The sequence below is a fragment of the Acinonyx jubatus genome, chromosome E2 (assembly GCF_027475565.1).
Source record: "Acinonyx jubatus isolate Ajub_Pintada_27869175 chromosome E2, VMU_Ajub_asm_v1.0, whole genome shotgun sequence".
NCBI classification, from domain to species: domain Eukaryota; kingdom Metazoa; phylum Chordata; class Mammalia; order Carnivora; family Felidae; genus Acinonyx; species Acinonyx jubatus.
The window spans coordinates 576788-592619 of NC_069396.1; positions in this window are offsets into that span (position 1 = coordinate 576788).

Below are 15832 nucleotides of genomic sequence, written 5' to 3' on the forward strand. Positions count from 1 at the left end.
AGGGGGGCTCGGGGGGGGGGGCTCGGGGACCGGAGCTGTTGTACCTCCTCCTGGGCACTCTGCTCCCGGAGCCCAGAACACCAGGTCAGACTCCAGACTCCAGGGGAGGGGTGCCGGGGGCAGGCGGCAGGGGCGTCGGCTCTCAGCACTTTCCCGCAGGGTCAGTGAGCTGCAGACAGCGGTTCCAACCTCGCCACAGCTCCGCCCAAGCAGGCAGGTGGCTGGAAGTGGGGTGACCGGGATCGATGCCACCATGAGCACCGGGGCCAGTGAGGCCACCTCCTCACGTGCGGGAGGCTGACATCCAGGTTCTCCCCATCAGGCACTCCCGATCCAGCCGGAATGGAGGCCTGCCAGGTCCCCAGCCCTCCCTCCTCTCCTGCCCGACTTCTCCTCATCTGTCCGGCCTCAGTTAGGCGACCCCACCTCCATGAAGTCTTCCTTGTTGTACCATATATTCCCTCAAACTCCTGTTAGTGTGACAAGACCCCTAAAGACAAGAGCAGTATTTTTCTCATCACGATCTCATATCCAGTCCAGGCACAGAGCATATGCCCCAGAAATATTGGTAGGTAGACGGGTTGCTAACAGCTTTGGTTGCCCACTTTATCATGTGGGGGAATATCCGTGGTTTTTTTGTCCACCAAATGTCGAAAAGAGAGGGAGGTGCGTGGGAACCGGGTCTTCATCGCTGAGCTCTGTGCTACCGGTAAGGATCGGGTCGTGTCAGCCAGAGGGCTGTTTGGAAAGCTTGATACCCAACCACACGCGAACAGTTATTTCACGGAAACGGTAGCCCATCAAACCAGTGGGCTTTGAATAAGTTGTGTTGGCATGACAACTTAGTCATTCAAAAAAGGATCTGTTTGGAATTTATACCTCATGTTCTACAAACGCTGAGTAGATCAATGGCTTATATAATGGAGATTAAATCAGAAAGTACTAGAAGGACAGGCAGATTAACTGTCTAGAAGGCATTAGAGAAAATATTGATAAATTTCCTACATAGAACAAAATATTGCGTGGCCAAAACACTGCTCGGGAGGATAAAAGACCAGTGACAAACTAGGAAAAAATATTTTTAATATATATTTTTAATGTTCATTTATTTATTTTTGAGGGACAGAGAGAGAACCCCAAGCAGGCTCCTTGCCATCAGCGAATGGGGGCTCAAACCCACGAGCCGTGAGGTTATGACCTGGTCAAAGTCAGATGCTCGGCCCACCGAAGCACCCAGGCGTCCTGAGAATCGCTTTTTTCTTTTCTTTTCTTTTTTTTCAACGTTTATTTATTTTTGGGACAGAGAGAGACAGAGCATGAACGGGGGAGGGGCAGAGAGAGAGGGAGACACAGAATCGGAAACAGGCTCCAGGCTCTGAGCCGTCAGCCCAGAGCCCGACGCAGGGCTCGAACTCACGGACCGCGAGATCGTGACCTGGCTGAAGTTGGACGCTTAACCGACTGCGCCACCCAGGCGCCCTTAGAATCGCTTTTTAAGAGGAAGCAGTCTTGGGGCACCTGGATGGCGCAGTCGGTTAAGCGGCCGACTTCGGCTCAGGTCACGATCTCACGGTCTGTGAGTTTGAGCCCTGCGTCCAGCTCTGGGCTGACAGCTCGGAGCCTGGAGCCTATTTCGGATTCTGTGTCTCCCTCTCTCTGACCCTCCCCCGGTCATGCTCTGTCTCTCTCTGTCTCAAAAACAAATACACGTTAAAAAAAAATTTTTTTTTAAAAAATAAAAGGAAGCAGTCCAACAGGAAAATGGACAAAGGACACAAACCAAAGATGACAGAAAAAAAAAATCCCTTGAACATCTGAGTAAAATGCTCAACCTCACTCAGAATGAGGGAAAGGCAAATTAATCCCAGATGCTGTTCTCCTAATGAAAATGGCGAAAATCTAAAAGTTAATTGAAATCCAGGCTGCATTTGCCCGTCGAGGGAGCAGCCCCACTTTGGGAAATTCACCTTGCTGAAATTCATTCTGCCACGTGCACACAAGGTGCTGTTTGTAAGAGGAGAGTCAGACCCGCCAAAGCTCCCGTCTAAAACCACCCGGAGCCCATTGTTCCTCGAGAGGCCGCGGATCAGCTGGGCCCAGCCTAGCGCTCCTTCTGCCCCCCCGGTGTCAGCTGGGTCGTTTCTGTGGCTGCCTTCTGGGGCTTGGCTGGGGCTGGCGTGTCCTAGACGCCTTCATTCTTGTGTCTCCGGCCTTAGCTGGGCGGCCGGGTGGCCGAGGCCTGGCGGGGCCTCTTTCCCGCAGGATGGCCCGGGGCTCCTAGAGACCAGCGGCAGTACCTTCTACAATGACACGGCCTCGCTTCTGCCACAACCTGTTGGTCCAAACAAGTCACACGGCAGCCGTGGTACAAGGAGAGGACAAGCGTCGTGCGTGCAGAGGCGGGCAGTGATTTTCTGCAGTCGCCTCTGGAGACTACCACATTTTGAGAGCAAACGAGTAGAGGCAGCCAATGTCCGCCGGAGGGGTGGTTACAACGACAGCACAGGTGTTCTATACCGTATTTAATAAGTGTGGGAACTCTCCAGGTGCCGGTGTGCAACAACCTCCTGGATTTGTTCACACGGCGATGCGCACGGGGGAAAGGAGACACATTTGTGATTGTTGGCACCTACCAAAGCCCAGCCGGGCCACACAACACGCAGTGACAGCAGCTACCGGGGGCGACGTCCCCAGGTATAGCTTGCTAAAACTGCTTTCTAAAAAATGTTTTTAAGGTGTCCATTTGTTTGTTTATTTTTAATGTTTATTTATTTTTGAGAGAGAGAGAGAGAGAGCAGGGTAGGAGCAGAGAGAGAAAGAGAGAGAACCCCTAGCAGGCTCCACACTGTCAGCACAGAGCCTGACGTGGGGCTCAAACTCACAAACTGTGAGATCATGACCTGAGCTGAGGTCAAGAGCCGACGCTTAACCGACTGAGCCACCCAGCCACCCCCCCACCCCCACTATTTATTTTTAAGTCAACTCTACCCGCAACGTGGAGCTCGAACCCACGACTCCGAGATCAAGAGTGTCATGCTCTACTCACTGAGCCAGCCAGGTGCCCCTACAACTGATTTCTTTGTACCATGCGAGGATATTACCCTACTCACCATTTACAAGAACCCCATTTTAAAAATTATATAAGAATCGTGGTTGGGGACGCCTGGGCGGCTCAGTGGGTTAAGCGTCCGACTCTTGATTTTGGCTCAGGTCATGATCTCATGGTTCGTGGGATCGAGCCCTGCATCAGGCTCTGCGCTGACAGTTCAGAGCCTGCTTGGGGTTCTCTTTCTCTCTCTCTCTGCTCCTCCCTGGCGTGCAGCCACACACTCTCTCTGTCTCTCAAAATAAATAAATAAACATGAAAAAAATCGTGGTCTGAGGGCAGCGCACACATGGCCACCCTCTTCTGCTGAGAACAAGGGAGGCGGGCCCCACGCACCTGCCTCCTGCACGACCGGATCATCACCGGTGCCTGAGCCGGCAGCATTTTGTAACAGGAAAACAGCGCTATGAAATCAAACACACTCAATCATTGCTGAAATGACCACACCTCGTCCTTGCTTAGAAGGGGTTCCGGATAGGCCGTCTAGTCAGTCATCCTCAAGAAAGAGCCATATTCTCATTTCATCCAGAGGTCAGTCCCTTCCTCCCCTCCAGAGCAGATTCCTTCCCCGGGGGACGGGTGCCGGGAGGCTCGTCTGCACTCCTGTTCCATCATCTGACCCCAAATCCAGCCCAACCCCAGCTACCCAGCTGCAAGCCCAGAAGTGGGCTGGGCTTTCCTAGGGCTTTCCAGGGCCAGCTGGGGCTTTCCTGAGCCAGCCTGGTGGGTGGGCCAAGTTTTCCAGGGATAGGCCGCCGGGCAGAGTGGGGAGGATTGCATGGTGAGTGGGGGACTCAGACTGCTGCAGGGCATGTCCAGAGGTTCTGTTCTCCTCCCCTGGGGTGACAGAGAGCATGGGGGTATGGAGGTGGGAACCTCAGACTCGCTGCTGCCAGAGGGGATCATTCACACTCCCGAAGTCCTGACCACCGTAATGAGATGTTTGCTCTGGGGTCATCACATAAGACGAACAAGGGTCACCTCACCCCTTTCAGCACACTCCCCCGGTGGGCTGTGTCAGTAAATGGTCCTGAAATACTTTTTTTTTTTAATGTTCATTTATCATTGAGAGATACAGAGCATGAGCAGGGGAGGGGCAGAGAGAGAGGGAGACACAGAATCCGAAGCAGGTTCCCAGCTCTGAGCTGTCAGCGCAGAGCCCGACGCGGGGCTCCAACCCACAAACCGGGAGGTCATGACCTGACCGAAGTCAGCCGCCCAACCGACGGAACCCCACAGGCGCCCCGCTCCTAAAATACCTTTGACGCCATTACGTTGTCTATGTTTGGGATGTGTTCAACTTTGAGAGTCAACATTTAAAGCTCCACTTTTCCTTCTTGGCCTGGGCAGAAGAGGCCATCTTGCCCTGTGGGGGCTCTGTCCATGTGGCTTGTCCTTCAGACCTCAGCACAGACTATAATGGGAATGGCCCTCGTCCCAGAAGCGCCCCTCCCACCCCCCTGCCACCCGCTGCCCTGGTCCTTGAATAGGCTTCCTCCTCCTCCCCAAGACCTTGGCCCGTGCTATTTCCTCTACCTGATAGGCTGTCCCCCAGCCTGCTGCACGGCTCTCCTGGGGTGGACTCTAGAACTGGGGCAACATTTACCCGCTTTCTGCCTCAATCTCCTCGCCTCTGAAATGGGGGAGGGGGTAAGAGCGTCTGCCCGAAGGGCCGCGGTCTGGGAACTCGTTGGGTGGCAGAGCTGTGCGCCACACTGGGTGCAGCTCTTGTCTCAGACCGGGGCCCCGACAGGATTCCACCCAAGGCCTCCCTGAGATGTGGGCGCCCAGCTGGCGTCCCTGCCAAGTCACAGCTTGTTCAGACGCTAACCAACCACAGCACAGCGTTTTGGAGTGCTGCTGCCTCGGACCTCAGTCCCGGCACGAGGTGCAGACAGGTAGTCCCCTTTGCGGGACTTGCCACGACCACGGCGGGTGGGCACGCACGAGCGTCGAGCCAGCCATGACTCCGGCCACAGCCCCCACTTCCAGAAGGAAACTGGCGGACTGCCTGCAAAGCCGAAGGTGTGGAAGGAGCGTGGGCACCCAGCCAGCCCCAGGCGGCACAGCCGTGGGTCCACGGGCTCCCCATCCCTGCGGGGGCCTCCCAGGGCTCTTTACCTCCTGAGGGGTTGAAAGGACACTTCTGCTCGGAAAAGGAAGTCCACGAATGATGGAGGCAAAGCCTGTGTGGGAGCGCGGGGCCAGGTCCCGGAGCGCCAGTCTGAGAAGGCCCAGCGCTTTCCAGCTCAGCGACACCCTCTGCCCCTGCTCCGGAACCAACCGCGTCCTTGCGCCCCACACCCCCCACCCCGCAGCCTTTGAGGTGCTTCGGCCCCTGCTCCTGCAGAGACAGCCCGGCCCCAGCCCCTCTCCCCTCCTCTCTGTGGTCGGCTGAATGGCGGCCTCAAGACGTCCACGTTCTAATACCCGTTTGTTACCTCATGTGGCAAAAGGGGCTTGGCAGCCACGATTAAGGGTTTTGAGATGAGCGGTGACCCGGATTATCGGGGGGAGGCCGGTGGCATCAGGGTTTTATAGGAAGGAGGCAGGTGTCTCAGAAGGGGAGGTGTGGCCGTGGAAGCAGAGGTCAGACACACCTGCAGAGACGGCTGGCCGTGAACGTGGAAGAGATGCCACGGGCTGAGGACGTGCTGCCCCCAGAAGCTCCGAAAGACAGGAACAGACTCTCCCCCGGAGCCTCCCTGACCCTGTGACTCAACATCACAACATAGCTGCGCCTTCCCTGTGTCTATCAGTCTTTCCCATGGAGGGGCGGCCCTGCGCCTGCCGAATCCTGGGGGGCCCTGCCAAACCCCAGGGGGCCCTGGGGGTACAGGGGCGAGACCCCCGAGAGCATCGCCGGGCTTCTCTGCTCCTCTCAGGGTGTCAGAGCCACAGACAGACCATTCACTTTTACTTTCCGTTTTAATTATAAAATTAATGCATGGCGGGGGCGCCCCGGGGGGCTCAGTCGGTTACGCGTCTGACTCTTGATTTCAGCTCAGGCCATGATCTCACAGTTCCTGAGGTCGAGCCCCGCGTCGGGCTCTGTGCTGACAGCTCAGAGCCTGCTTGGGATTCTCTCTCTCTCTCTGCCCCTCCCCAACTCGTGTTCTCTCTCAAAATAAATAAATAGACTTAGAAAAACAAACAAATAAATAATAAAATTAATACATGGATAGTTACAATATGCAGGCAACACAGGGGGAGGTAAAGCCGCAGCCCTCCCTTGTGCATGATTCCAGAACATTCTTGTGGGACCCCACATGTGTTTCCTCAGGACCATATTATACTTGCTGCCCTCCGTCTTGGGTTTTTTCACTTAACACTCCATCTTTGACGTCCTTCCCTATCGACACTTAGACAGACTCACTGTAAACTCATGGTTTTGTACCAGTGAGCTCAGCTCATGATGCAGCTGGGCCTCCATTTTGAGGCCATGCCCTACCAATGGGCATATTCACAGTCATTCCCTGTGACATCACTGGATATCTTAATACGGCTTTTTTTTTTTTTAATTGTGGTTTGAGGCCTAGTGGTGGATCATAAAATTAGTGAAACAGGCCCCAACTGGTATTTGAAAAAAAAAAAGATTAGACTTGACTCGACTTGACTCGGCTTAACAGTGCCCAAGCATGTGGCATGTGGAGCGAGTGTGTGTGCGTGTGTCTGGGTGTGTGTGTGCTTGTACGTCTGCTGGGTCTGAGGAGAAACTGGGTTTCTTTTTTTTTTAATGGCAGAATTTATTCTTTTTTTTTTTTTTACACTTTTTAAATGTTTATTTATTTCTGAGAGAGAGAGAGACAGAGCATGAGTGGGGGAGGGGCAGAGAGAGGGGGAGACACAGAATCCGAAGCAGCTCCAGGCTCCGAGACGTCAGCACAGAGCCCGATGCGGGGCTCGAACTCACAAACCGTGAGAACATGACCTGAGCCGAAGTCAGACGCTCCACCGACTGAGCCACCCAGGTGCCTCAGAATTTATTATTTCAAAAAATAAGGCTGAAATTGGAGAGCAGGACCAAACAATTTGAGGGAAGACCAGCGGTGGAGACGAGTTGGGGATCAGGAAGTGAGTCAGCAGTGACAGAGTCAGAGCTGGGGCAGTGCTCTAGGTAGTCTGAACACGACAGGGTGCAGTGAAAGACAGCAGGAGAGATGAACAGTCACAACTTTGAAGACTGAGTAGGAGGCAAAACCCAAAGTATATAGACCAGATTGGGGGGATTCAGTCTGAAGTGCTCACACATGTACCTCCATTAGGCAGTTAGAAATGTGGCGTCCGAGGGGCACCTGGGTGGCTCAGTCGGTTAAGCGTCCGACTCTTGGTTTTGGCTCAGGTCATGATCTCGCAGTCCATGGCTTCGAGCCCCGCGTCGGGCTCTGTGCTGACAGCTCAGAGCCTGGAGCCTGCTTCGGATTCTGTGTCTCCCTCTCATCCTTCCCCTACTCATGCTCTGTCTCTCTCCGTCTCTCAAAAAATGAATAAACATTAAAAAAACAATTAAAAAAAAAAAAGAAATGTGGCATCCGAGCTGGAGCACAGACTGATTGTGAAAACAGCTTGTGGGTCACCCAGGCCTCGGTCAAACCCCAGCTTTATGATTTACTAGCTGTGAGAGCCTGCACGAGAACTTTAACCCTGCTGAGTCGAAGTTTCCTCACTTGAAAATAGTGCTGAGAACACATGCTTCCCCGGGTTTGAGGAATGGGTTAAATGAGATAGTATATACAGCAATTAGCAAAGGGCCAGGCAGCAAAACGAGAGGCACCTTTGTTATCACATAGATGCAGAAGTCATCACAGTACAGACGTTGCTGAGGGTGTGGGGCCAGAAAGCTAAAGAGAGTCCAGGACCCCCAGCCAGAGAAGTGGGCAGAGGAAAGAGAGGCAAAGACATGGGGGCCAGAAGTCAGAGTGCCAGGGGGAGCCTCAGGGAGGGCGTTTCCACAGCAGGAGGATGGACCCGCCTCTTCCCACTCTGCAGTAATCGAGGACGTGGGATAAAAGTTACCCCTTGCATTGGGCAAGTGGAAGTTGAGGAAATGTATTTCTGATTGTTAGAACTAAAAAGTGAATTCGGCAAAGTAGCAGGATCCAACACCAATGCACAAAAATCTGTGGCATTCTAGGCACTAACACGGGAAAACCTGAAAAGGAAATTACAAAAATAGTTTTATTTACAATAGCATAAAAAATACTTAGGAATTCGCTTAATGAACGTGCTAAAAGAGCTGTACGTCGCTGAAAAACATTAAAGCAGGCACAGGGGCGCCTGGGGGCTCAGTCGGTTAAGCGTCCATCGCTTGATTTCAGCTCATGATCTCACCGTTAGTGAACTTGACCCCGCGTCCGGCTCTGCGCTGACAGCGTAGAGCCTGCCTGGGATTCTGTCTCCCTCCCTCTCTCTCTGCCCGTCCCCCGCTAGCGAGCACACTTTTTGTCTTTTTCTCTCCCCAAATAAATAAATAGATGTTTAAAAAAAAAAGTCTATTTATTTTTGAGAGAGAGAGAGACAGCATAAGCAGGGGAGGGACTACACAGAGGGAGCACGCCATCAGCACAGAGCCTGATGCAGGGCTCGAGCCCGTGAACCTCGAGGTCACGACCTGAACCTAAATCGACAGTTGGGCACCCAACCAACCGAGACACCCAGGCGCCCCAGGAAGTGAAGTCACCATCTTTTTTTTTTTATAAATTTTTTTTTCAACGTTTATTTTTTTGGGGGACAGAGAGAGACAGAGCATGAACGGGGGAGGGGCAGAGAGAGAGGGAGACACAGAATCGGGACAGGCTCCAGGCTCCGAGCCATCAGCCCAGAGCCTGACGCGGGGCTCGAACTCACGGACCGCGAGATCATGACCTGGCTGAAGTCGGACGCCTAACCGACTGCGCCACCCAGGCGCCCCTGAAGTCACCATCTTAAAGAGGTATCCGCACGCCTGCGTTGACAGCAGCATTATTTACAGGAGCACCTTCTGCTTGCACACGCGTGCACACCGCTGGGGCCTCAAAGATTGTCCGCGTTCAGTGCCTCACTGGTGTGAGGGAATCTGTGCAGGGCAGTGGTTTGTATGTCGGGAGGGACGAGCCGAGAGCCAAGAGCACCTATCTGCACCCCTGCCTCCCCAGGATGAAGGGCTAAGGCCCCGAGAGACCATAGTCAAAACCCCACAAAGTCGGGGTCCTAACACCACCGCAGGCGTGCACCAGCCTAGCGCTAAGAGCGCCACCGGGGCACTGGGCCACAAGAGGCAGGAGCCACCGTGTCCCCGGTCTTTGGCCCACCGCTGAGGGTGGCCAGGCTCCCGGCTGGACCACCCTGAGCGGAGACTGGCCAGGCCGACCCTGCTCGGGGCCCCAGGCCTCCAGGAGCTTCCACAGAGCACCGGGCAGGAGGGAACCCTGGAGGAAAAGTACCCAGGCGTGTGCAGCCACTGCCGGCCTTCCCTCCGGCTTTCCCAGGGGAGAGTTTAGGCCAGGCCCCGCTGCTCCAGCTGAGGAGTCAGAACGGGCAGACTCCTCCTCCTCGTGACCGGGCCATGCGGGCCTGGCAGGGCTCAGCCGGGCACCCAGGGCCGGGCCGTGGCTGGCAGAGAGCCTGCTCTGCTCACAGGGTGTGACTTCCCCGTGTGGACGTCACGCCGAGAAGTCTTCCGAGGTGACGTCAACTCGGGTACGTGTACGTGGAGAGACGCACATCTCACAGCCCAGAGCGAGACCCAGCATCCCCTTGCCTCCCCCACGCATACCTCCTGTCCTTGAACTTCATGTAAACGGACCACACAGTATGAATCGCCTCACATCTTCCTCCATTGCCTGGCCGCCCCGCACGCGTGTGCACAGGCGGGGGGGATGTATAGGCTTGATCCTCGGGGCGAGGACCGGGCAGGTGTCTATCAGACAGCCCTGAAAGTCCTCCGCCGTGGACGGGGTGTGTGGTCGGTCCTTGTGGTCCGGACACTCCTGTCTCCGATGTTCAGTGTCTCGCAGGCCCTCTGGGGGTCCAGCCGTCCGGGAGCCAGGCCCCTGCTGCGGGCGGGGTGGCCAGCCCCGAGTGCTCCCTCCGCGGCCTCTGAAGGCAAACACACGAGCCGCCAGGGCTGAGCTGAGGCCGTCAGGGGTGCGAGCTCAGCCCTGAGGCCCCGCGGCCGGGCCTCTCACCTCAAACGAATGAGGCAGCAGCGCCTCCCGCTCCCGGGCGGCCACGCGAGGCCTTCAGACGGTGCCAAGTCCGCGGCAGGCTCGACACAGCTTGTGGGCACGGTCCCGGCTGCCAGCCTCCTGCCCGGCTGTGCGTCTCCCCCTCCTGTCCCGTGCCCAAGCCACTCAGTGCCCCTCTGCGGAGGAGCCGCACGACGTCAGCGGGGTTGGCTGGGAACAGAGTCCTCCTTCTCTCCCGACACGTGGGAGGGAGTCTCCCGCGGGGCAGTCCTTCATCCAGCACCGCACCCGGCGGCCAGAGCCAGACAGGCCACACTGGCCAGGCCGACCAGACCAGGGGGCCATCTGGCCTGACGCACAGCCACACGGTCGGTGTTCGGGCTTCCAGAGAGCTCCCGGGGCGTGGCCGCGGCCCCTCAGCCTCGGGGACCCCGGGGGTGTGGCTGCAGCCGGCCCCCCACCCTGCCCCGGCCGGGTTGTAGGCTAAGCGGTGCCCTGCCCTTGCCAACAATCCACTGCTGTGGGGAGTTCCGGGTGTAGCCTCCTTCCCGGTGAGCCCGACACCTCGCTGTGCAGGGGCGGGTCCCCTGCTGCCCACAAGGAAGGGCCCCCCCGGAGCCGGATGGGGATGAGTCTTGTGTTCGGTAACCCCCGCGTGCCGCTCCGGCCACAGATTCTCTGACGCCAGCGAGGCTGTGCAGCGTTGAACGTGGACACGCTTCGAGGCCCCAGTGTCAAGTGTGTGCATGCACAAGGTGCTCCATGACGCCCCCAAAGGCAAGGGCAGGACCCAGATGTCCACCGCTGGGCAGTGCGCCACAGGCCCGTGAAAGCCTCTGTGGGAGGAGCTGGGCACAGGCTCACTCAGGGTGTCTGCCCGTGATGGCAGGTCACAGCCACTGAGATGGGACGACGAGGAATCCCGCGGGCTTCTGTCGGAGGGTCACTTTCAGGCCATCAGAGCGATGCTGACGCGGAACAGCTGGGGTCCCTGTGTGGCACCCGGGCTGCGACTGTTGCAAGCCTGTCCTGTCCTTCCCTTCCTCTCGGGGAGGCCCTAGGTCCCCCGCTCTGTGCTGCCCACGCACGCCGTCCTCGGGCGTGCACCATGGGGGTCCTAGTGCCTCCTCTCTGGCTGTGGACACAGTCAAGGGCGTCGGCAGGTATGACGCGTGTGGGCAGCACAGTCCTGTTATGAAGCAGCACTCACCCCAGTGGCGGTGGTTTTCCTCTGGTGCAGAATAAGCGTGTGAATCTTCATGGGGAGTCGGTGGGGGAAGTCCCCAAGGTGTTCCCATGGCTGCCGTGGGGGTGGATGTGCTGGTGATTTTTGTCATTATTTTTGCTTACTTAGATTTTCTAATTTCCACAAAGAACACAAATTGCCTCTGTTAGAAGAAGAGAAAATCTTTATGCTCGGTAACGAGGTCCAAGACCCAGAAGGAGAGAAAGACAAGACCCACCACACTGAAGGCAGTCCTGGGGCCTGAGGCAGGCCCTGGCCAGCAAGCAGGGAGTAAAGACAGAATTCAGGAGCTGGGAGAGAGCTTCTGACGGTCCCACACAGGGGGCAGGGCTCCCAGTAAGTGGCTCTGTGAAGTCACTGCCCCAGAACTTCCTCGCTTCCGCTCGTCGGCTCTCCACTTACGCCACCTCTTCAGGGAAGTCTTCCCGGACCACCAAGCTTGAGCCCGCTGCCCCTCCCGAGGTTTTGTCTACAGCAACACCCATGACAATGATGGCATTTTCCAGAAGCTTATTTGATGCGAATGCTGAGTGCGTTAGGCCCTGTCACATGGATGATTGAAGTTTCTCTCTCACATTCAAGAAATTCAGCGGTGGTTGTTTTAGGACCGTGTCCAGGAACTGGGCCCTCCTGTCTTTTTAATCTTGGCGGTATGGCTTCTACTTCCAAGTTCACCTGTGGTGCAAGACGGCTGCTGACCTCCAGCCATTACATCTCGATCCAAGCCATGGGAGCTCAGGGAGGGGAGAAGCACACCCGTAGCGCATGCCTCTCTTCCTTACGCCATGAGCTAAAGTGTAGTCGGGGAGCCACAGCCAGCGCCAAGGGACGGGTGGTCTTTATGAGGACAACTGTGTGCCCTGCTGGCATCTGGGGCCTTGTCACCACAGGAGAGGAGAGGACGAGCATCGGGTGGCCCCGAGTATCTCTGTCCCATGGACCGGACACTCCCCTTGGTAGGCACGGCAGAGGAGGCAGCCTGCCTCAAGCGGCCTCCCACAGCCGCCCCTCGGCACATGGTCACGGCCGGCCTGTGTCACCTGGACAGAATGCTGAGCTCCTGTGTTCTTGCTGTTGGCACGCAGCGGGCACGTAATAAATGTTTGCTGTTCCACCAGGGGGACGACGGGAGAAAGAAATGCCCGCGGTGAGCAGGGCACCAGGGCTCCCGCGACCCACGGTGGCCGTCAGCCCGGCCGGCCCCACCCGGCTTCGGGACACAGAGAAAGGGCGGCCGTGTGAGGCCCGAGCGTGCGTGCTGCTGGGGGCTCAGAAAGACGCTTCGCTAAAGCAGCTGAGGACCGAGATGCCCCCCCCCCCCCCCGCCACGTGCACACGCTCACACACGAGCGAACAGCCGGGGACCGTGGCTCCGGCCCCTTAGAAACAGCGCCAAGGCCCCGCTCGGGACTCACTCCACGGCCCCAGCTGTGCTTACTGAGCCAAGTGGCTTCACTTGTCTGAGCCTGGCCCCCTTCGGGGAAATGGCACTCACGAGAGGCGGCCACCTGGTGAGGACCCGGGCCAGTAGAATGTCCCCTTCCCGGGGGCCCCGTGGTAGTGGCAGGCCTTGACGGGAGGAAGCGGCCGGCCCCAGGCAAGGGCTCCAGGGGCTCCTGCCCAGGGCACACAGTGCAGTGGGAGGAGGGGCGGGGAACAAGGAAATTGGTGTCGCCCACGGCGCCCGGGTGCCACGTCTGGCAGCCGGCTGCCGCCCCCGCACCAATTACAAGCACTTACAGTCCCGGCCTGTGCTTCTCCTCAGCAGCGGAAGAAAGAACAGCCTTGATGCCCAGCTGCCCCTGTTCCCACCCCCTCCAGCCCACGGTTCTGAGACCCAGAGGGCGGGCCCTGGGGTGGCGGACTCTGACCGGGAGTCCTTAGCCTCTGAGGCCCAGCCTGGGCTCTGTGGGGGAGGGGCAAGCTTATAATCAGAGAGATGGGCTTTGGCACAATTGTCCCCCAGAACAAGAGAGAGAAGCCCAGCTCCTGTGCAAAACTGCTGTTCGTTTACTGAACAGGCATTTTGCTCCGAGGCCTGTGCGCCACCCATCCGTCCTCACAAGCCCCACGTGAAGAGGGTGTGTCAGTTACCTGCTGCCACGTAACAGATGATACCCAAACTTGGTGGTTTAGAACAACAACAAGCATGGATGCATTCAGACCATTTCTGCGGTTCCGGAACACAGGGGAGGATGGGCTGGGGGGTTCTGGCTCAGAGCCTGCCCTGTGGATGCAGTGGGGGTCTCAGCCAGGCTAGAGGAGCCCACGGCACACGGCCAGCCAGTCGTGCGTGCTGTTGGCTGGGGCCTTGGTGCCACGGGGGCCGCTTGGGCTTCTTTGCAGCTTGGCAAAGGACCCAGCTTTGCAGCTTGGGTCCCAAGCACCGGTGTCTCAACTAAGCAAGGCAGCAGACTGTGGCATTTTCATGACCAAGCCTTAGAGGGTTACATGGGACCCCAAGCCTTCCCAGGTGCCAGAAGGGACGCTCACCCCACCTCTCAGGGGGAGGGGCTGGCAAGGAATTCGAGGCGTCACACTCCCGTGTGACAGATGACGAGGTAACTTGTCCAGGCGTCCAGTTCGACTCGGGGCCAGTGCCCAAGCAGCTAACCACTCTGTCTGCAAATCCCAAGTCCTTCCTCTGACGAGGGGGCGGTTCCAAAAAGTGTCCTGGAGGCAATTTCTGAAGGAAGCCTAGCCCGGGGTGGCTCCTGCGGTGGGGGTCCCTGGCCCGTGCACACTTTCTGGTTCTGATGGCTGAGGAAACCCAGGCCTGTGCTGTTATGAGCCAAGAGCAAGGCGCTGGCAGGATTTCGGTCCACGTTCCCTCCCTGGAAGCCTGTCTGGAGTCCAGAGCCAGATCTCACATCCCTTGATGGAAGACGTGTGGAAAGACATAAATCCTGGAATTGCCTGGAGCTGGTAGGTCCTTAACCGTGACCCTGAGCAACTCACTTAACTGTTCTGGACCCTGCTTTTCTCGTCTGTGCGATGGGCGTATTTGCCATCTCTCTGGGCCGGAATCTTGGGGTGGAAACTCGATGGAAACCCAGCTCCAGCTGTCTCGGTAGAGAGGGAGCTCACATGGCCACTTCTCTGGCCCACCCATTTGTGTCGGCTTTGTTCCCAGGTAGGCCCAGCCCACGAGGTGGCAGAGTGGTCACCAGCTGTTCCTGGCTCCCATGCCACCAGCTCAGCCACTCAAGGAAAACCAAAGGTCAGCAAAAGTCCCAGGACCGAGTCCCATTAGCGGGCTCAGGCCTAGGAGGAGGTTGGGCTCTAACTGGTAAAAATCCCTGCGTCCTGTCGGCTGATCTGGTGACCCCGTCCTGACCCTACCTCCTCTGACAGGTGCCCAGCTGAGCCTGCCCGCTGGCCAGGCCCCACGCCCACAGCCTCCTGCCTCCCTCCGGTCCAGGAGGGGATCCTCCATAGGCCTCCCACCCACCCCACTGCCCGCCCCCAGCTGCTCCCTGCTTCCTGTTGGCCGGAGAAGAAAGGGCAGAGGGGAAGGGTGGAGGGTAGAGGCCCGGGCCTCACGCCTCCGCTCCCTCCCCACCTCACCTGTTCTGGGAGCGGCTACATGTCTGCTAAGGCATCAGCTGCAAGATGACACCCTTCCTCCACTGCCCACCCCTGTTGCCTTGGGGCTGTGCACAGACCCCCTCCACTTCTCCTTAGCTGGCTCTCTGTGCATTTTGTGCCCCCTGGGGTCGGAACCGACCAACTTCCCTTGGCCTCAGCCCTGAACCATCTGCCACTAAAACAGTCCAGTCATACAGGACTCGGTGGCTGGGTCAGGACACAGCTCACACACCCTCCCGTCTTGGGGCCCACAGCCTCCCCCACCCTATGGCCCTGCTGTCTCCCAGTGTAGATGGAGGGGGTTGTTTCTCCGGTGTCCTCTCCATCCCCAAAGAGACCAACATCGTCCCTTCCGGAATTCAGCAGTAGCTAAGTTACCATGGCAAAGCCTATTATCTCTCCCTAACAGGAGATGAATCAGAAGCTAAAAATAGGTCTCCAGAGTGAGTGGGTGGATGGATGGATGGACAGATGGACGGACAGGTGGACGGATGGATTGGTAGATAAATGAGGGCGAGAAGGGTGGATGTGTGGGGGGATAGATAGATGGACGGATGGACAGGTGGATGGATGGATGGATGGAGGGATGGATGGAGGGATGGATGGACAGACAGACGGATGGATTGGTGGATAAATGGAGGGCGAGAAGGGTGGATGTGTGGGGGGACAGGTAGATGGATGGATGGAGGGATGGAGAATGGGTGAGTGGGTAGGAGAGAATAGATT